The 21,606-nt window shown below is 39.3% G+C and overlaps 1 protein-coding gene across 5 annotated transcripts in view; it reads left to right on the top strand.

Moving 5' to 3' along the window:
* Window positions 1–21,606, top strand: part of FRMD4B (FERM domain containing 4B) — a 336,453-nt gene that overhangs the window by 101,574 nt on the left and 213,273 nt on the right. For all 5 annotated transcript variants that reach the window (XM_027121373.1, XM_027121372.1, XM_027121370.1 and 2 more), the window contains one exon: window positions 417–544. The gene's annotated coding sequence lies outside the window, so the exon portion shown is untranslated. The remainder of the gene's footprint in view (window positions 1–416; window positions 545–21,606) is intronic.

Here is a 21,606-nt window from a genome sequence, read left to right as displayed (position 1 = left end):
ATCTGTTAAAACTAGGTTCAGGAGTAAACCATCCTGGTTTCAGCAATTCCGAAATATTGTGTTGAGTTCTCCCACTCTCACAGCCTTGATTTTACAACTGACTGTAGCTAACTTATAGTGCTTTAGCGTCTCCTACAGAGACAGAGGCTAGCATTCTATATTCAATGAAAGGCCTTACGTGAGAAGCCAAATCAGTATCAGATCTTTAGTTGTTAAGGAGGAGAGCCTCTTTTCGTCTGTATTTTGAGATAGCTCTATTCTAAATCTCACCTAATTAGGTGAATTTCTAAAACTGTGATTAAACTATAGCCAATCAAAGGAAAATTAGAAATAAATTAGAAGTCCCTGATTTGAGATGTCTGGTTCTTTCCTATATGCCTACAGAAGTCAAGGAGCTGCTCCCTTCTGTGTTTCAGGTTTTGATGAGAAATCCGGAAGAAAGAATATGTGAAGGAAAAAGATGACATCTGTGCCTGGCAAACAACATCCAAAGATTATTACAGTGAAAACAAAAGGAAAGCAAGACAGTACTTACTAGTTCAAGGTAAGCAGACATCTCTGTAAATGCTGAACTCTGATAGAACAGGTAAGTGGGTTTATGAATGTTTGTGAGTGTGCGTTGAGTTGTCAAATGGGGATAGGATATATGATATGATCTACCATCTAAACATCTGTGCTATGAGCAATGAGGAAGAAAATCAGTAAATAGTTAGTCTGCTACTCTTACATAAAAGCTAAGTGCCCAAAAGTTAAATGATAGATTACATTTTAAAAAGGGGTTCTCTTGTCAGAAAGGAAAACAAACAAACAAAAAATAATGAACAATGCTCTAACTCTACTGTGCCAGAGACACATTTCCTACAATATATTTCCAATATTCTATTTGCACGTTTGTAAAATTGTCTTTTTATTCGCAGTTGAACATTTGACCAGTTTAAGTCCACTGGACAATTGAGCAACACTAATGATTATTTTTATATATGCAATGATTTTCTTCCTTAGCTTAGTTGTAGTGAAGGTGTGCTTTATATCTTTTATATCAATACTTTGGGGTTTGTTTTTCCATTTTTCACTGCTTTTTAGAATACAGTGAGGGGGGGAATGAAATATTCCAATGGTTGCCTAAGCCTGCCATAGTGATGACAATGCGATCGAGACCAAATGTGGGTGTGTAGGTAGCACGTCCATGTGCTCTCTCAAGATTTTTCTGCGTTAGTTGATCTCAGTAGTTCATATTTGAAAGGCAAAGGTGGTTTGAAGTGTGCTGATGTCTAATGTGCAAAAAGTATGACTTGTGCACGAATAGAATGTACAACAGTTAAAGACAGCGTTTTCCCAGTCTTCTCAAAATGCTGCCTCTAGGGACTTGCTTGGTGGTCCAGTGGTAGAGAATCCATCCTGCAATGCAGGGGATGCGGGTACAATCCCTGGTCAGGGAACTAAGATCCCACATGCTGCGGGGCAACTAAGCCCTCGTGCCACAACTACTGAGCTCATGCGCCTCAACTAGAGTCCGCGTGCCGCAAACTACGGAGCCCACACGCCACAAGTAGAGAAGAGAAAAACCCGTACGCCACAACTAGAGAGAAGCCTGTGCACCACAAAAGAGCCCGCACACCGCAACGATAGATCCTGCATAGCTCAACGAAGATCCCACGCGCCTCAACTAAGACCTAACGCAGCCAAAAATAAATAAAATAAATAATAAATAAACCTTAAAAAAAAAATGCTGCCTCTAGTGAAATTAATGATAGGATTTCAATTTCTGCACGCTGGCCCCTGGTGGCGAGGACTACAGTGTAGTGGTCCAGGACATGGACTCTACCACTTACCTCTTGTGTGACTGCAGTGAAGATGATGAATCTTCCTTTGCCTCAGTTTCCTGGATTAGAGAAGGATGAGTAGATGAAACGAGTTAATGCATGCAAGGCACTTGGGCAAAGGCCAGGCGTATAAAGAGTGCTCAGTAACTGTTAACTGATTTTTTTTCATTGAGTGAAGTGTACTTCGGGGATGGACATTTCAGTTGTCTGTTTTTTGGGCAGTAGAGACGTGGAAAAGCCCAAAACATGTCAGGGAAGTGAAGGGCGATAATTCTAACCCTGGGCGTGTGCGCACTTTCCGAGAGACTGTCATCGGGGCTGCCGGGCACCGGGCAGAGATGTAAGGAAGTTAGAGGGGAGCTCAGGGCATTTCTCATTTTCTTACTGATTTATGTACTTTGAGAAGTATTAGTGAATATAGACTTAAATGATGTAGGATCTTCTTAAGTCACAGATCAGGCTGTTTGCTGTCACCTGTAAGGCTTGGTGTCTATAAAGCTTGGCGTGACCCGGCTGTGGCCATTCTCCCAGCCTCACCCCCTTAGTTCCTTATGCTCACTCTTACCTCCTTCCTCACCCTCTAAATCACACCAGCTCTTTTGCACTTGGAGCGTTTGCACACACTCAATGCAGCCTGGGTGCTTTCTGTTTTGGCACCTAACTCCTGGCCTTTTCCTTTAATCTCAGACTGGATTTTCTCTGGCTTCTCTACTCAGAAGGACCCCTTTGTGATGTTGTCTTCCAAAAATATCATCCCTAGTGACATCCTCGTCAACAGTGACTATGAGTGCTGTATTGTCCATATCCTTGCAACAAGGTGTATTCAAATTTTTTTCATCCTTGCCAGTCCGACAGGTGATGAGCTTGGTTGTTTAAAGTTGATATAAGGGAGGATGTGAAGGTATGCAGTGAGGGCCGAGGTTAATCATTCATTAACTCATCTTTGGAGGCTGTTTCCTGTTTTTTTTTTTTAGCACAACATTGTAAATCAACTATACTTCAATTAAAAAAAAAAAAGAAAAACTTGTTTCCTTTATAGCACTCATGACTATTGGGAGTTATTTTCTTTCTTTGGCTGTTCAGTTATTTTTCACCTGCCCTTTTTACTGGTAAGTAAAAAAGTACGTAACTTCTGTGAGGCCCAAGATGGTGTTTGCCTTTTCACAGTGATATTCTGGGATCCGGGTTCAGCAACTGCAATGTACAAAGTGCTCGAAAAACATTTTGGGAGAGAAAGAATGAATGAGAGAGACAGGCTTCCTGCCCTCAGGAGCACCGGTCTGGTAAATGAAATAGACGATTGTTCTACAGTGTTAGGGGTTCAGAAATAGAGTGAGGAGGGAATCAGTGGGTCTCACAAAAAATTAGACTCATGTAGGCAGGAGCGATATTCTGAGTATTAACAACCAGTCAGCACAAATAAAGATCAAGTTGAGCTGGCATCAGCAATGGTGCCGGGCAGGGTTTTTACCCTTCAGCTGCTGGATTGTGGGAAGGTGGGTTGGGATTCAAGGGTGGAGCTCAGGACAGTGATCTATTGCCAACCACTATGGAGGAGTTTTCAGTATTTTAGCATTAAGTGCAGCTGCATGTGTGTATTTCTACTGAAATCAGCCCTGATTACAGAAACAAGCAGAACCCCTTCTGGTCCTGGAATTCTGTTCTCTGCTTTGGTCTAGAGGACTCTGACACCCTCAAACTTCACCCTTGAGCACCCTCTGCTCTCATGGCACACCTGTACATCCTTCCTTATACCTACTTTAAATTAGCAAACTCATCACCTGTCAGACTGGCAAGGATGAAAGAAATTCCAAGTAATTCTTGTGGGAAAGATATGGACAAAAAAGCTCTCATGGTCTCTGTTGATAAGAATGTCAATAGGGGTGATATTTCTGGAAGCTAACTCAGCAGTATCTATCAAAATGTTAAATGCACATTCCTATTGACCAGCTAATAGCACTTTTAGGAGTTCATCTTCCAGGAAACCTGGTAGAAATGCAAAATGATGTATGTACTAGTATGTTCACTCTAGCACTGTTTTACTGGCCGAAATATGACAGCAGTTTATACATCTGTTGTTAGAAGAGTAGTAAATAAATGACAGTACTTCCATCTACTAGAATAATGTGGCTTTTAAAAATTTAGGATAGATAGCTGAAATGTATTCAGTAAAAGGGAAAAAAGCTGCCAGAATTGTGTATACCATGATCATGTTTGTTAACAGCAAATGAACACAGCCCAGGTGTCCCTCAGCAGATGAATGGATGAGAAAAATTTTGTATGCAATGGAATATTATTCAGCCATTAAAAGGAATAAAGTTCTGATACAGGCTGCAACGTGGATAAACCCTGAAAACATTATGCTGGGTGACACAAAGGGACAAATATTGTATGATTCCACTTATATGAAACATCGAGAATGGGGAAATTCGTAGAGACAGGAAGTAGATTAGACATTACCTGGAGCTGGGGTGAGGGAAGATGGGGGGTTGATGATTAATGGGTACTGTTCGGAGTGATGAAAAAGTTTTGGAAATAGATGGTGGTGATTGTTGTACAACAGTGTGAATGTAATTAATGCCACTAAATTGTACAGTTGAAAATGATTGAGGGACTTCCCTGGCGGTCCAGTGGTTAGGACTCTACGCTTCCACTGCAGGGGGCATGGGTTCAATCCCTGGTCAGGGAACTATGACCCTGCCTGCCATGCAGCACGGCCAAAAAAAATTAAAAAGAAAAATAATCTGCATGTTCTGATGATTCTGGAACGATAGTATTAAAAAAAAATGAAGTGGCAGGTTTTATGTCATATATATTTTACCACAATTTAAAAAACTTTAAAGAAAAAGCAAACGAACAGTCAAAAAATAAAAGAAAAACGCATGCATGCATGCATGCCCACGCACACTGTATAATCTGGAAAGATGTGCTTGTATTGTTAATGGTGGTTATGTCTAACAGAGGGAATTAGGGAAGAACAGAAGAAAATATTGTCCTATATACTTGTGTGTTTTTGGCACTTTTCACAGTGAACATATATTTTATAATTTTTTAATTGAAGATTTTTCTTTAAAGTTGACCTGTGGTAAAATCTTGGAGTTGGTACAATTTTCTAGCCTGTACAACCAAAACAATCCTGCAGATCTGTTTGCAGTTGAATTTGCTTGTGCCTAACATCCCTGTGCAATGTTTAACCTAGAGTGAGAATTTAATTATAGTTTAAAACACTGAGTGGTTTTCCATTTCTAGGTTAAATTATTTCTTGTGGAAAAACAGCCTCTCAATATAGACGGCATTTGGTCTTCTGACTCCGTCAGTGAGGACCAACTCTTCTGTCTAGTAATTTACTGTAAAGCACGATGCTTCTATTTGTAGTTTTACATCCCTTTCTTTGGCATTTAAGGAATGTTGGCTGTTAAAAAAAAATGAGCCTCAATCTCAGAACACCGAAAAGTTTTTGCATAATAAGAGATTTTCTAAAACCCTAATAAATTGTTGCGGAAAATACCACTTTAATGGGTCATCCATTATATAAAAGGTTTAAACCCTATAATGAGATCATAAATTTGTGCAAGTAAAGAGAAAATATGGAAGGATGCACTCACCAGGCTACTCATGTTGGTAACCTCAAGGAGATTATCTGATGGATGGCATCAGATGAAAGATTATTTATTTTTCTTTATACACTTGTGTATTGTTAAATTGTTACAATTAGGACCTTTTCTTAATCGCTTTCTTAAGCTATAACTGATGTATAATAAACTGCACATATTTAAAGTGTAAAATTTGAGATCAAATATATTTAAGACAGGATCCTTGGAGAACTGTGTGTCTTGCTTGGTATTGAATGTCCAGCACCACTTAGGCAATAAAATAAAGGAGCAGCTCAGAGCTGAGAAACCCCAAAAATAAAAAATTAAGTGTACAATTTGATGTTCTGACCTATGCATATACCCATGAAAGCGTCACCATTATGAAGATAATGAAAACTTCTGTCATTCCACAAGGTTTCTTTATGCCCCTTTGTAATCCCACCTACCTACCCTACCCAGGCCCTGTCTTGCCCCAGGCAACCACTGATCTTGTTTTTATCACTGTACAATAGTTTGCATATCCTACAAACCCATATAAATGAAATCATACAGTATATATCTTTTTGTCTGGCCTCTTTCACTCAGCATAATTATTTTGAGATTCATCCATGCTATAATGTGTATGGATATTTCATTCCTTTTTATTGTTGAGTTGTATTCCATTATATAAATAAACCCCCGTTTGTTTATTTATTCACCATTGACAGACATTTGAGTTGTTTCCAGATTTCCACTATTATGAATAATGCTACAGTGAACATTCATGTACAAGTCTTCATATGGACATATGCTTTCATTTCTCTTGGGTAAATACCTAAGAGTGGAATGCCTGGATCATGTGGTAGGTGTATGTTTAACTTTTAAACAAATTTTCCAAAGTGGTTATACCATTTTACATCCCTATCTGCACTGAATGAGAGTTCAGTTGCTCCAGATCCTTGTCAGTACTTGGTATGATCAATCGTTTTCCATTTTATCCATTCTAATAAGTATGTAAGTAGTAACTCTTCGTGGTGTCAACTTGCCTTTCCTTAATGGCAAATGATGTTGACTATCTTTTCATGCTCTTACTTGCCATCTGTATATCTTCAGTAGTTGTGGCATGTGGGCTGAGTAGTTGAGGCTCACGGGCTTTAGAGCACAGGCTCAGTAGTTGTGGCGCATGGGCTTAGTTGCTCCGCGGCATGTGGGATCTTCCCAGCCCAGGGCTCGAACCTGTGTCCCCTGCATTGGCAGGTGGATTCTTAACCACTGTGCCACCAGGGAAGTCCCAAAAGCAGAAATTTTAAGTGTGTTTGATTTGATTTGATGAATTATTATAGTGAGGGACATTTAAAGATATTTGTCAGCCCTAGAAATTTTTACCTTTAGATACCTACCCCACATGATAATAAGCATATTAAAATGCACAGGGACTTCCCTGGTGGTCCAGTGGTTGAGACTTCACCTTCCAATGCAGCGGGTGTGGGTTCGATCCCTGGTTGGGGAGCTAAGATCCCACATGCCTCACGGCCAAAAAACCAAAGCATAAAACAGAAGCAATACTGTAACAAATTCAATAAAGACTTTAAAAATGGTCCACATCAAAAAAAAATCTTAAAAAAAAATTAAATAAAATGCACAGATACCCCACATTAAAAATAATTTCTTACTCTATATGTTGTTTAAAAACCCTATAATTTTGCTTTTGAAACTATTACAATAAACTCATTTACTATTGGCTATAATTTTCCAGGATTCATCATGCATTTTAGTTGATCCATACCAAATAAAAAAATTAAACCTAAAAATTATTTTTAAAAATAATGCAATTTGTGAATATGATGATTTATCAACTAATGAAGTGGACAACATATTAACTTGTATAGATACTAACTTAAATATTTATTACTTTAGATTGTGTAGTTTTCTTTTCATATTTAAAAGTCAGTATGTTTGTTTCCTTGTTTTTTAGGTCTAGAATACTTTTTCTAGGTCCCTGGAAAATGTGTAGTTTCTAGACTTTGTATAAAATAGTTGTGTTAAAATACATTTGAAGAAAAATAGAATAATAAATTTAAAAACAGGTACAAATAATTTAAACATTTTCGCAATCATGAATAGACAGTCATTAGGTGTAAGTAACAGGATTTGAAACAGGTACTTGGAGACTGACTGTCATTTAGAACACTAAACTGAGGAATTTGATGTATTTCTTCTGGTACCTGAATTTCCTGCTGAAGTTTGATTAAAACAAAGAGACTCTCCTTAGGCTCTGATGTCTCACAAAATGATGGCTCTTGTTTTTTTTAATTTTCTTATTATTAAAATTTACTTTTTGTTTTAAAATTAATGCCTGATTTTTGTAAAAATATGCAAAGAGTAAAATTATTTTGTGATGTTGAAAATTAAAAACTCTCACCATCTACACCTCAAACTTAACTGTTAAATATTTTTTTTAATTAAAATGAATAGACACCAGACCTATGTACTTTTTTCCTCTTCAAAGCAAGAAATAACTTTTTTTTTTAACATCTTTATTGGAGTATAATTGCTTTACAGTATAATTGCTTTACAATGGTATGTTAGTTTCTGCTTTATAACAAAGTGAATCAGTTATACATATACATATGTTCCCATATCTCTTCCCTCTTGCGTCTCCCTCCCTCCCACCCTCCCTATCCCACCCCTCTAGGTGGTCACAAACCACCGAGCTGATCTCCCTGTGCTATGCGGCTGCTTCCCACTAGCTATCTATTTTACGTTTGGTAGTGCATATATGTCCACGCCACTCTCTCACTTTGTCACAGCTTACCCTTCCCCCTCCCCATATCCTCAAGTCCATTCTCTAGTAGGTCTGTGTCTTTATTCCCATCTTACCCCTAGGTTCTTCATGACCTTTTTTTTTTCTTCTTAGATTCCATATATATGTGTTAGCATACGGTATTTGTTTTTCTCTTTCTGACTTACTTCACTCTGTATGACAGACTCTAGGTCCATCCACCTCACTACAGATATCTCAATTTCGTTTCTTTTTATGGTTGAGTAATATTCCATTGTATATATGTGCCACATCTTCTTTATCCATTCATCCGATGATGGACACTTAGGTTGCTTCCATGTCCTGGCTGTGTAAATAGAGCTGCAATGAACATTTTGGTACATGACTCTTTTTGAATTATGGTTTTCTCAGGGCATATGCCCAGTAGTGGGATTGCTGGGTCGTGTGGTAGTTCTATATTTAGTTTTTTAAGGAACCTCCATACTGTTCTCCATAGTGGCTGTATCAATTTAAATTCCCACCAACAGTGCAAGAGGGTTCCTTTTCTCCACACCCTCTCCAGCATTTATTGTTTGTAGGTTTTTTGATGATGGCCATTCTGACCTGTGTGAGGTGATATCTCATTGTAGTTTTGATTTGCATTTCTCTAATGATTAATGATGTTGAGCAATCTTTCATGTGTTTGTTGGCAATCTGTATATCTTCTTTGGAGAAATGTCTATTTAGGTCTTCTGCCCATTTTTGGATTGGGTTGTTTGGTTTTTTGTTATTGAGCTGCACGAGCTGCTTGTAAATCTTGGAGATTAATCCTTTGTCAGTTGCTTCATTTGCAAATATTTTCTCCCATTCTGAGGGTTGTCTTTTGGTCTTGTTTATGGTTTCCTTTGCTGTGCAAAAGCTTTAAAGTTTCATTAGGTCCCATTTGTTTATTTTTATTTCCATTTCTCTGGGAGGTGGGTCAAAAAGGATCTTGCTGTGATTTATGTCATAGAGTGTTCTGCCTGTGTTTTCCTCTAAGAGTTTGATGGTGTCTGGCCTTACATTTAGGTCTTTAATCCATTTTGAGTTTATTTTTTTGTATGGTGTTAGGGAGTGTTCTAATTTATACTTTTACATGTACCTGTCCAGTTTTCCCAGCACCACTTATTGAAGAGGCTGTCTTTTCTCCACTGTATATTCGTGCCTCCTTTATCAAAGGTAAGGTGACCATATGTGCGTGGGTTTATCTCTGGGCTTTCTATCCTGTTCCATTGATCTATATTTCTGTTTTTGTGCCAGTACCATACTGTCTTGATTACTGTAGCTTTGTAGTATAGTCTGAAGTCAGGGAGCCTGATTCCTCCAGCTCCATTTTTCGTTCTCAAGATTGCTTTGGCTATTTGGGGTCTTTTGTGTTTCCATATAAATTGTGAAATTTTTGGTTCTAGTTCTGTGAAATATGCCATTGGTAGTTTGATAGGGATTGCATTGAATCTGTAGATTGCTTTGGGTAGTAGAGTCATTTTCACAATGTTGATCCTTCTCAAACTCTTCCAGAATATAGCAGAGGGAGGAACACTCCCAAACTCATTCTACAAGGCACCATCACCCTGATACCAAAACCAGACAAAGATGTCACAAAGAAAGAAAACTACAGGCCAATATCACTGATGAACATAGATGCAAAAATCCTCAACAAAATAGTAGCAAACAGAATCCAACAGCACATTAAAAGGATCATACACCATGATCAAGTGGGGTTTATTCCAGGAATGCAAGGATTCTTCAGTATACGCAAATCAATCAATGTGATACACCATATTAACAAATTGAAGGAGAAAAACCATACGATCATCTCAATAGATGCAGAGAAAGCTATCGACAAAATTCAACACCCATTTATGATAAAAACCCTGCAGAAAGTAGGCATAGAGGGAACTTTCCTGAACATAATAAAGGCCATATATGACAAAGCCACAGCCAACATCGTCCTCAGTGGTGGAAAACTGAAACCATTTCCACTAAGATCAGGAACAAGACAGGGTTGCCCACTCTCACCACTGTTATTCAACATAGTTTTGGAATTTTTAGCCACAACAATCAGAGAAGAAAAAGAAATAAAAGGAATCCAAATCGGAAAAGAAGAAGTAAAGCTGTCACTGTTTGCAGATGACATGATACTCTACATAGAGAATCCTAAAGATGCTACCAGAAAACTACTAGAGCTAATCAATGAATTTGGTAAAGTAGCAGGATACAAAATTAATGCACAGAAATCTCTTGCATTCCTATACACTAATGATGAAAAATCTGAAAGTGAAATCAAGAAAACACTTCCATTTACCATTGCAACAAAAAGAATAAAATATCTAGGAATAAACCTACCTAAGGAGATGAAAGACCTGTATGCAGAAAATTATAAGACACTGGTGAAAGCAATTAAAGATGATACAAATAGATGGAGAGATATACCATGTTCTTGGATTGGAAGAAATAACTTCAAAGTCATCAAAGGTGCATATGTATATAGGAAAATCTAAAGGTCAGATGAGTGCTAGTGGTTGAAATATGTGCTCTTCCTATGGAAGTGTGCTTGAAAATCATTTAAAAATGTTAAACACTCAACATCACCAATCATTAAGGAAATGCAAATCAAAACCACAATGAGGTACCAGTTAACATCAAGTAGGATGGCTATAACATATGTATATATAAAAAAGAGTTGGTGAAGCTATGGAGAAATTGGAATCCTGTGGGAATGTTAAATGATGCAGCCATTGTGGAAAACAGTACAGAGGTTCTTTAAAATGGAATATTGTTCAGCCGTAAAAGGGCAGGAAATTCTGACACATGGCACAATATGGATGAACCATGAAGACATTATGCTAAATGAAGTAAGGCAGACACAATAGGACAAATATTGTAGGATTCCATTCTTATGCAGTACCTAGAGTAGTCAAATTCTTACAAAGCAGAAGGGTGATTGCTAGAGGAGGGACGGGGAAGTAGGGAGTTACTGTTTAGTGGATACAGAGTGTCATTTTGGGATGATGAAAAAGTTCTGGAGATGGATTGTGGTGATGATTGCCCAATAGTATAAATGTACTTAATGCTACAGAACTGTACACTTAAAAAATGGTAGGTTTTATCTGATATATAGTTTCCCGCAATTTTAAAAAATGTTAAGAGGAAAATTTCCCAGTGTTTTCAAATTTTAAAAGTTAATAGCTTAAAATACATGTTAGTGATAGTTCGCCAACATTTCTTAATGGTCTCATGACCTAAAACAAAAGTACAATATTTTTAAAGGGAAAAAAATACTGTTTTCCATTTAAATGATGCTTCATACTCCTGACTTTAGTGGTGCAAATTCAGAAGCAAGAAATTACTAGCCAACTACTAGCCACTCTTTGAAGACTTTACGTTTGTTAACTCATTTAATCCTCAACAGAACTAGGAGATACTGTTATTTCCATTTCACAGATGAAGACTATAAGAACAGAGAGGTTATGAACGATTCCCAAAGTTACACCGCTAGTGAGAGATACAGCTGGCTGTCAAACACTAGAAATGTGGCTTCAGAGCCCACAGCGCTCTGAGCCACTCTGTTTTCCCACCTCCCAACTACGAAGAGCTTTATTATCAGGAGAGCTGTCTATACACGGTGTGATCATGTCTAGGATTTCTTCTGGGTAGTTATACCTGAAAAGCTTGAGTGTATTGATATGCTATTAGTTTTTCTTCTGTAGAAGACTGTGACCTGATACCTGTAAATGATTTGTCTCCAGCTGGAAATTAACATTTGCCCAGCTTTTTATTAATGCCAATCGTGAAGGAGACCCAGGAGAATGCTATAAAAATGAAAGTTTTCTAGATTTTATCAAGGAAAGGCTCTGGAAAGGAAATCTTTATATTGGAAGAGGAAGACATGACCTCATGTTCTTTCCTTTGTGCTAAGATTGACGTCTCCGAAAATGTTAGGTTAATTAAAAAAAGAAAAAAAAAGACTTCATGTCTATGTTCAAATAATGCTGAATTAAAAGGAGTTAGAATTTCTTGAGTGCTGGACTTCTTAGGAATTTAGCATGCTAATACATACTGTGAATTGCCAGAAAGAGATATAACATGTATAGTACATTAAATAATATATGAATATATATTATATAATTTAAAAATTGTTTCCCACAGTCATTTTACCGCAGAGTACTTCCCCTGTGGAAAGACATGCTTCCAGGAACACTTTTGGGAATAACGTTCTAGGGATTTTCCAAACCTACCACCAGGGGGCAGTTGTCCCCCCCTTTTATATTCTGATTTAAACATTGACCAAAACTTTATTTTCCCTCAGCACACCTGAGACAGGCTGACATTTCCAAGCAGACTTTGCTAAAAACTTTCAAGGGATGAAGGAAAGAAATTTTAAAAAGTAAGAAGTCCTATAGTCATATTTCCCAAATCCATGAGGCTGAACTAAAGAAATAGCGTATCTGCCGAGTTCTCCTGGGCCAGTATGGAATACGAGTTCTCAGCCATATTGCTTGCCTTTTTCCCTCCTGTTTCTCAGCCAGGTGGCCTTTCTATCATCCTGGCTCCCAAGAGCATCTGTGGTCTTATGTTATCACAGCTGAGGATAAATCCCACAGACCTTTGTGTCTTCACAGCTCAAATTCTTTTCTGATTTAAATTTCTCAGGTCTGCCCTGTGATCTTTCTTCTCAGTCCTGGTTGGAAGCTCTGAGGTACCTCTGTGGTGATGAATAGACATGGCAGTCCCATGAATGGTCTAATCCTGATTAAATTTGCAGTAAATGTGCCTCTCAGGTCTCATGCCAGGGCAGACATTATTAATCATCTCAGCATGCTTTCTCTGTAGAACTCAGTCTCACAATCCTTCCTGACCCTGGGCTCCAGACAGGTATTACCAGTAGAGTGCTGTTAATGTAATTGGGAAAATTCTCTCATCCAAACCTAGGATATAAATGCCACCCATCTCTGGAACTTTCTGTAGTGACTCTCAGATGAATGTAATCTCCCTAATTCTGTATGCAAACACACACACACACACACACACACACACACACACACACACACAGGTTTTAAAAACTCTATTTTAGATCCACAAAAATCAAAGTCTCCACTCCAGCCCCATCACATCCTTGTCCGTACCTTATCTGTAGCACACTGTGTAGGTGCTGCACTTAATTGGAAGAGGAGGGTTGTTACATCCAGGATGTGCCAGAGGCTTCAGACTGAGCCCATTCTGTTGTTTAACTTCTGATTGTAATTGATATCATGTGACCTATGTCCCATTTTAATTAACATGTCCTTGGAGTTGCCTTAGTATGAGCTGCTCAGCAAACACCCTGTGCTGTGTCAAACTTTAGCAAAAGCCTAACCTATTAATATTTTGGTAGGCTTTGAAACTATCTTCTGACAGGTGTTTTTTTTTAATGCTGAGAATTTATTTTAACAAACATAATATTTATACTGATTATGTCATTATATTTAATTTATATTTATGTAAACATAATATTTAATAAAGAGAGCAGTAGGAGGTCATCATTAAGGGTAACCTTTGGAGTTAGACGGGGTTCAGTTCTCTGCTCCGCCACTTACTTGCTTTGGAGCCTTTGATTAACTACTACTTAACCCCTTATGAGAAATAAAGATAGTAACAACACCTGTCTTGTTATGGTTTATTTATAAAATAAATGTTACTGTGCTTCTGCTTTGTACCAAGTATTAAACATCTTTGGGAGGACTGAATGGAATCGGGCAATTAATTCGTCTAGCCCTGAAATGATCTTACATTAATTCATGTGTCGTAAACCAATAAACCAATAATTTGGCTTTTGATAATTGAAGAGAAACGTTGTATCTCATTCGTTTAATATTTATTTATTTATTTATTCATTTATTCATTTAGGCTGCGTTGGGTCTTAGTTGCATCACGTGGGATCTTCCTTGCGGCTCGTGGTCTCTTTGTTGCTGCGTGTGGGCTTCTCTCTACCTGTGGCGTGTGGGTTTTTTCTCTCCCTGGTTGTGTGTGGGCTCTAGTTTGCGGCACGCGGGGCTCTCTCCTTGAGGCGGTTGAGCTCAGTAGTTGTGGCGCGTGGGCTTAGTTGCCCCGTGGCATGTGGGATCTTAGTTCCCTGACCAGTGATCGAACCTGCACCCCCTGCATTGGAAGGTGGATTCTTTACCACTGGACCACCAGGGAAGTCCCCGTTTAATATTTATTTTTGATTGTCAGTCAAGACAAGGATTTCTTCTTATATTTATTGGCCATTTGTATTTCTTATGAAAATTGCCTGTTCCCATCCTTCTTTTTGTATTGATTTGTTGATTACATTAATAAATTAAGAAATAATTGATTCGAAGGTGACACACCGAGGTATAAGCCGTGTGTCCTAATAACACAGTCCCGATCACAAAAAGATTGCAAATAATCGGAGAATGTGAATTCTCAGCTTCTGCCTAATCTTTATAGTTGGTGCCTCGGGGTGTCCCTTTTTCTTGGAGACAGTCTTGAGCCCACAGATGGCTGTTTCCCCTTTCTGATTAGGTGTGCGTGGTCTCTGTGAGCCATGGGCCAGTTGCATGGGGCGGGAGAGCAGCATCTTTGCCGTCCCGGCGGAGTCCCAGAGAGGAAGCAGGTGGGGCTGTGTGACCACCGTCCTCAACGGAAGGCAGCGGCAACATTTGCCTGCGAAGGTGCACAGCTCCACGCCCGCCATCAGTTTTAAGGAAAGGAGATGCACGATTCCTCCGCCAGTCTGGGTTGGTGATTGCATCTTATTCATTTCTATATCTTACTCTCTGGGCCAACGTTAGTTGGGATGATGGTAGAATAAATGATAAGTGACTCCGTTTGCCCCAAATATGGTTTCTGTTAGCACCACACTCTAGGAAAGGGGACCCCTTCCATAAACTGAATTCCTTCTCAGAGGAAAAAATAATGTTCAAAAAAGAAATTTAAATTAAATTATTTTTAAATACACTTATTAAAACACTGTGATATAATAACAGAGGTGCTTATAATGCAATAAATAACAAGATCTAGTGTACCGTAATTTCAAAGGAATCAGGAGTGTAAACAGTATTTTGTGATATAGACAAAGACTAATGTGATGTAAGAGTATCTGTGATTTCTCTTGGAGACCAAGTGTTACTGCTAATATTTCTGTAGGTTGTTACTTATATCCGCAACTGAAGGAATGCTAAATTTTAACTAGAAGTTATTGATAATTTTTAAATATGTAATTTTTATACTAATTCAGGTTCTATCCTTAAATTCTGTGCCAGGATCCGCTGGGGATCATGGACCCCTGACTAAATCCCTTGGTTTCTGGGCTGGGGTAGGGGAAGGGGTGATTACAGAGGAGCCTGGGGGCATTTTTTGAGGTAGTTAGAGCTATTCAATCTTGATTGTGATGGTGCTTAAATGACTGTATATGTCTGTCAAAAATGGAGAATTTTATGGTATGTAAATTAGAGAGAGAAAAAGAAAAGAAAGGAGGAAGGGAGGAAGAGAAAGAGATGGAGAGAGAGAGAAAGATGTGTATTGCTGCTAATAAAAGCAGACACTAAAAATCCCTTTGTATTGGAGCTGGGTTTCTTCCACAGTTATCCAGTGCTTTCTGGAATGAAACTCCCTGAGTTCAGATCCTGGCTCTGCCAATTATTTGCTGTGTGACCCAGGGCAAGTTACATGACATCTCTGTGTCTAAGTTTCATCATCTATAAAATGAAGGTGATAATAACTGAGCCTACCTCGTAAGATTTTTTGAGGATTTAGTGGATTAATATTGAGTGCTTAGAATAGCGCCTGGCATATAGTAAGAGCTATGTTGTCATCTAATATTTAGAAATGCTTTGGTGAGCGGCGAGGGTCACTATGAAGAGCTCAGTCAATGCCAGTGATTACATCAGTAATCACAGAAAGGTTGTATTTGGTCAAGGGAAGTCAGTCACTAACAAAAAAAGTATGTGTATATGTGTCCCTAAGACATATCAACTTGCTTGTTGATATTCTCCTAAAAGTATTTGAAATATCTTTTTTTTTTTTTTTTACTCTGCCTGAACCTCAGTTCTCAGATGTATCAGCTTCCAACATCCTCTTCCGTTTTCAAATAACTTCCCCTGCTGGACCACCTCACGTGATATATTTCCAAAGGGCAAAGCCAGTGCATTTTATGCAACATTTGCAAATGAAAATCATACCCAAGGACGTATAATAAAGGTGACAAGTCTCCTGTAAAACCCTGGTTGACTTACACAAGGAACACTTAGGTTTGGGTTATTAACTATGATTGATATTTAGTACCATTTGTAGGGAGTCTACAGAACTGTTGAATATTTACAATGTGGCACAAGGTACACCAGCCAAGTTTCCAGCAGAGTCCTGCTGAGATTTTAGGCCTGAGGTGTTTCATTAGTTGGAGCACAGTTTGTGCGCTTGCAAATTGCCTACAAGTAAAGAATTTATTGAAAATAACTTTCTATGCCATTTACCAGGCAAGAGCCCACTTATCTGGAGAATCAGAAAACAGGGAATCGTGGAAACCTAAAGTCATGAAATAACCCCAAAACGTCATTTAAAATAGTTTCAACCTTCCTCAGTCAACTTTAAATCCAATTTATAAGGCAGAGGAGGGAACCTATAGGATATCACAGCAACTCCTTTTTAGTGTCACTAAAAAATATATATACATAGTCAGTTCTGTTATTTGCAGGAGTTATGTCCTATAAAGTCGCCACGGACACTGAATGAGTGAATTCTGAACCATCACTTCTAGGGGAAATACAGGGTTCCTGTGACTCTCTACTCACAATATTGTCATCAATCGATCAATACATAACCTTGTTTTATGTGTGTTTCTGTTTAACGACAGTTTACTACACAGTGTGGATCCATTAACGTTGAATTCACGGCCAACAGCACTGTAACTCATGCCTGAACGGAACTTTCCAACACGCAGATTTTCTCCGTAAGGCACATCACAGCCTTCTTACGCTTAGGCACACTAACCAGCATTTCCCCACTATGCTAGGGGGGACATATTAAACAGCAAAGTTTAAAGACCTACAAAGACCTCTACGAAGTCTATGAACAGGACACTTGGTTTAGGGTATGAGAGCTGAAACAAGAAGGCAGAGTTGCCTTATTTGATCTTAGCTACAGTCTTGCTTAAGGGCTAACTCAAATTTTTTGCCCCTCTGCCCACGTCTGAGAACGATTGCAAATGCACCACAAGTATTGATTTGGGGGTCCCAAGTGAATCTTAGCAAGTAGACAAAGTTGCACTTATGGAATCTGTGAATAATGAGGGTTGACTCTATAAATAAGGTGGTCTCACAAAAAAGGGCCTGTGTGGTCCAGCCCTCCCTTCCTGAACAGCATTAGCAAAGCACAGAACTTACATTGGATAAATGCCCAGTGAATCGTATGCATGTGCCAGAGCTCAGCCCTCCCTGGCTCGGAGCCCACCAGTCTCTCCATCAGAGAGTTTGCAGGACTTAGGAGTCAGCAAACCCCAGTCTGTGGGCCAAATCCCGCATGCTGCCTGTTTTGCTACGGTCCCAAGCTAAGAAAGGATTTTTTCACTTTTGAATGGATAGGGGGAAAGAAAGCAAACAAAGACTATTTCATGGCACTTGAAAATTATATGGAATTGAAGTGTTGGTGTCCATAGGTAACGTGTTATTGGAACACAGCCATGCCCATTTGTTGACATAGTGTCAATCACTGCTTTCATGTAATGAGGCAGAGATGAGTAGTTGCCACAGAAACTGTATAGCCTACAAAGCTGAAAATATTTACTAGCTGGTTCTTTATAGGAAAGTTAGATGATCCGTGATATAAAACATTGCTGATTGTCACCCTGGACAGTTGTGCACAGATAATTAAAAGCTTTATATGACAGTGAAACTTCTCTAGCAGGGAAGGGTAAGTTTTAGGCAACATAAAATAGGACTTTACTTTTCCCCACTCCTACCTCCCTTTCTAAAATACAAGTTTAGATTTCAAATCCCTATAAATAACTCAAGAATTTAGTCTGCATGTTGAAGCAGATAAGAAAGTATCAGGCTGTTTCTATGAACAAATCTGTTGAACCCAATTTAAATGCAACTAAAGGGAACTCAGCAGGGTGAATAAAACATGATGACATGAACATTTTTGTGTTGAAGTTAGGCAGTGAAATTCCAGTAGCTTTGTTTCCTACCAATGAAGAAAGTAAAGTTCATTTCAGTTTGTTTTTATTTGGAGTTTTAATAGCTGAAAGTTATCTTACAGGTCATTTAGATCAAGGCTGTCCAAGAGAATTTTCTGTCAAGTTGGGCATGTTCTCTGTGTTATGCAATATGGTAGCCAATGATATTTACAAGTGGCTCTTATGCATTTGAAATATTTACAAGTGGCTCCTATGGCTCTTGGGCATTTGAAATGTGGCTAGTGCGACTGAGGAGCTGAATTTTTAAGTTTCTTCAATTTTAATGATTTTTTAAATTGAAGTATAGTTAATTTACAATGTCCTGTTAGTTTCAGGTGTACAGCAAAGTGATTCAGTTATGTATATATATACATGTATATATACACTTTTTCAGATTCTTTTCCCTTATAGGTTATTACAAAATATTGAGTATAGTTCCCTGTGCTATACAGTAGGTCCTTGTCGGTTATCTATTTTATATATAGTAGTGTGTATATGTTAATTCCAAACTCCTAATTTATTCCTCCCCTCCCTTTCCCCTTTGGTAGCCATGAGTTTGCTTTCTTTGTCTGTGGGTCTATTTCTGTTTTGTATAGAAGCTCATTTGTATCATTTTTTTAAGATTCCACATATAAGTGATATCATATATTTCTGTTTCTCTGTGTGGCTTACTTCACTTAGTATGATAATCTCTAATGGATTTGCATCCATGTTGCTGCAAATGGCATTATGTCATTCTTTTTTATCGCTGAGTAGTATTCCATTGTGTATATGTACCACATCTTCTTTATCCACTCATCTGTTGATGGACACTTAGGTAGCTTCCACGTCTTGGCTATTGTAAATAGTGCTGCTATGAACATTGAGCTGCATGTATCTTTTCGAATTAGAGTTTTCTCCGGATATATGCCCAGTAGTGGGATTGCTGGATCATGTGGCAGCTGTATTTTTAGTTTTTTAAGGAGCCTCCATGCTATTCTCCATAGTGGCTACACCAATTTACATTCCTATCAAGTGTGGCAGGTTCCTCTGACTTCTTGTGGAAAATTGGAGCATCTGGAAACACTGGGGATGCTCTTTCTTGGCAAGACATGTGGTCTGTAGTCCCCACTGCTCCCTGTCAGCTTCCACTCAGCCTGCCGCATCATTTTCGTTACCTTGCTTCGTCTCTGTTGGCATTTGAATATGCAATCCCTAATCTAATTCCACCCCACAGTTTTCATATGGGGAACTAAAGCCCAGAGACAATGAGTACCTTACTCAAAATCTTCCAGTAATTAATGCTTGGCCCCACACCAGAATCCCCTGGCCATGCTCTCTCTACTCCAGGGCCTGATTGAAATCTTTGGGTGTGTATGGGCGGTGGCGGGTACTCCTGGGTGGTACCTGGGTGTGTCTGAGCTGCACTCACAAGCCGCCTCCTCCCCTGCTTCCAGGCCCTGTGTAGGTTGGACATTGGGTGAGTGAGGTCTCTGCTTCCTCCCCTCTGGGCTGAGTCACTGGGAGCCACAATGGGCAGTGAGGGCGTGGGAGGGAGAGGGGCCTGAACTTTCCCTGGCCGTTTCCCTCTCTGGCTTCCTCCCTCATTGTTTACCTCTGACAGTTCTCAGTGATGGTGCATCTGATAACCCTTTGTTGGCCGATCACCCTCCCTGGTACCTCTGCTTCATGCAGATCTTCTGCTCACTGGTCTACTTTTCTTTTTCCAAAGGGTTTTTGACTTCCTTCTGAAGTCCTAGTCAATTCAATCTTGGGCCAGAATACTTACTTAAATCCACAAAGCAAGCTTTGAAATAGTCTTTCATACTATGAGAGTTAAATTTTACTGGGCATTTCTCCAGTCTCTTATCCTGTTCAGGTCAAGGCTAATTCAGAAAGAGGAGGTTTAACTCAGTGACTAAGGGGGCTGTACTCACCTGGATTTGAGCCCTTGCTCTGCTAGTTCCCAGGTCAATGACCTCAAAGAAAATCCCTTAACATCCTGAGACTGAATTTCCTTAAGTATCAAAGAGCTCCTTCACAGGGCTGTGGGTGAGGAATAAATCAGATGATGAATATAAGGTAAAAAACCTTGATACTGTGTCCTTTTTCATACGTCTTACAGGCTTTTGCCAGAGAGGGATCTGTTAGTTTAATCAGGCCACATTTTTCTGAAGTCCTTCCCTGGGGTTGCCTTGTTCATAAAACAGCAGATCGACCACCCTGACCCATTTTAACCCCAGACGTCTCTTCATACATCTCAATCTGCAAGTTCCGTGTATTCTGCATAGAAACTTCCATTCACTACTTGATTCTTGACTTACAAAGGCCCCTTCCCTTCTTGTCCCAAATGTGGAGCTGGCGTCCATGTACTTCTGCCATGTTGCATACTGGAGATTGGGCACCTGTGGTTTTTGCCTGCTTGGTATTCAGTCCCCCTTCTTCTGATGAGAGAACCCACCCAAGTTTCCTTTAGGCTTAGGTGAGGCTGCTCCACCAGCCTTTGCTGGTGTCAAGGTTGTACATGTGACTCAAGTCTAACCAGTCAGAGCTAGTAAAGGATAATGGAAGGACTCTTATTGGGATTATTAGGAAAGAGAATCTCTCTTTCCACAAGGGTTGCTAAACCAGCTGGGTGTAAGCTTGGACCCACCAGTGGTCACCTCTGGCTCCACTGGGAACTGAGAGTGAGATCAACACCGAGGAACAAGAACTGAGAGAGTCCAGAGCATGGTGCATGAAGCCAGGCACCTCTGGATGCGTCAGTTATCTGAGCCCATAAACCCTCCACATCCACCTTTATAGGATTTATTTATTCATGTTTGCTTTGGCCAGTCTATGGTGGATTTCTGTTCCTGTAACTGAAAGTGTTCTGTTAAAACTCTCCCTTTTCCATGTCTAAATTTCCCCAAATCTGTCTCGCAGTATATTTCCCAGCTAACGCAAATCTATTTGCTGGCTCCAAGCCATCTCATGTTTGCGGTGGACCTTTTCTTCCCAGGGTGATTTCCTATCTGGGCATTTGGTGCAACTGGTGCTTTTCATTTGGGCTATCTATGATTATTCAATCTCTACCTCAGATGTGGATAAGAAACACTTTGTGACCCAAGTGTATTCATTTTCGATTGCTACATAACAGTTACCACAAAGTTAGCGACTTCAACAACGCATGTTATCTCACAATTTCTGTGGCCTAGAAGTCTAGACACAGCTTAACTGGGCTTTCTACTCGGGGTCTCACCAGACTGAAATTAAGGT

This window comes from Aethalodelphis obliquidens, unplaced genomic scaffold, assembly GCF_003676395.1.
Source record: "Aethalodelphis obliquidens isolate GAN/ISIS:26980383/991018 unplaced genomic scaffold, ASM367639v1 scaffold22, whole genome shotgun sequence".
NCBI classification, from domain to species: domain Eukaryota; kingdom Metazoa; phylum Chordata; class Mammalia; order Artiodactyla; family Delphinidae; genus Aethalodelphis; species Aethalodelphis obliquidens.
Note: the sequence above shows the minus strand (reverse complement) of the source record. Positions and strands in the feature narration are given on the sequence as shown.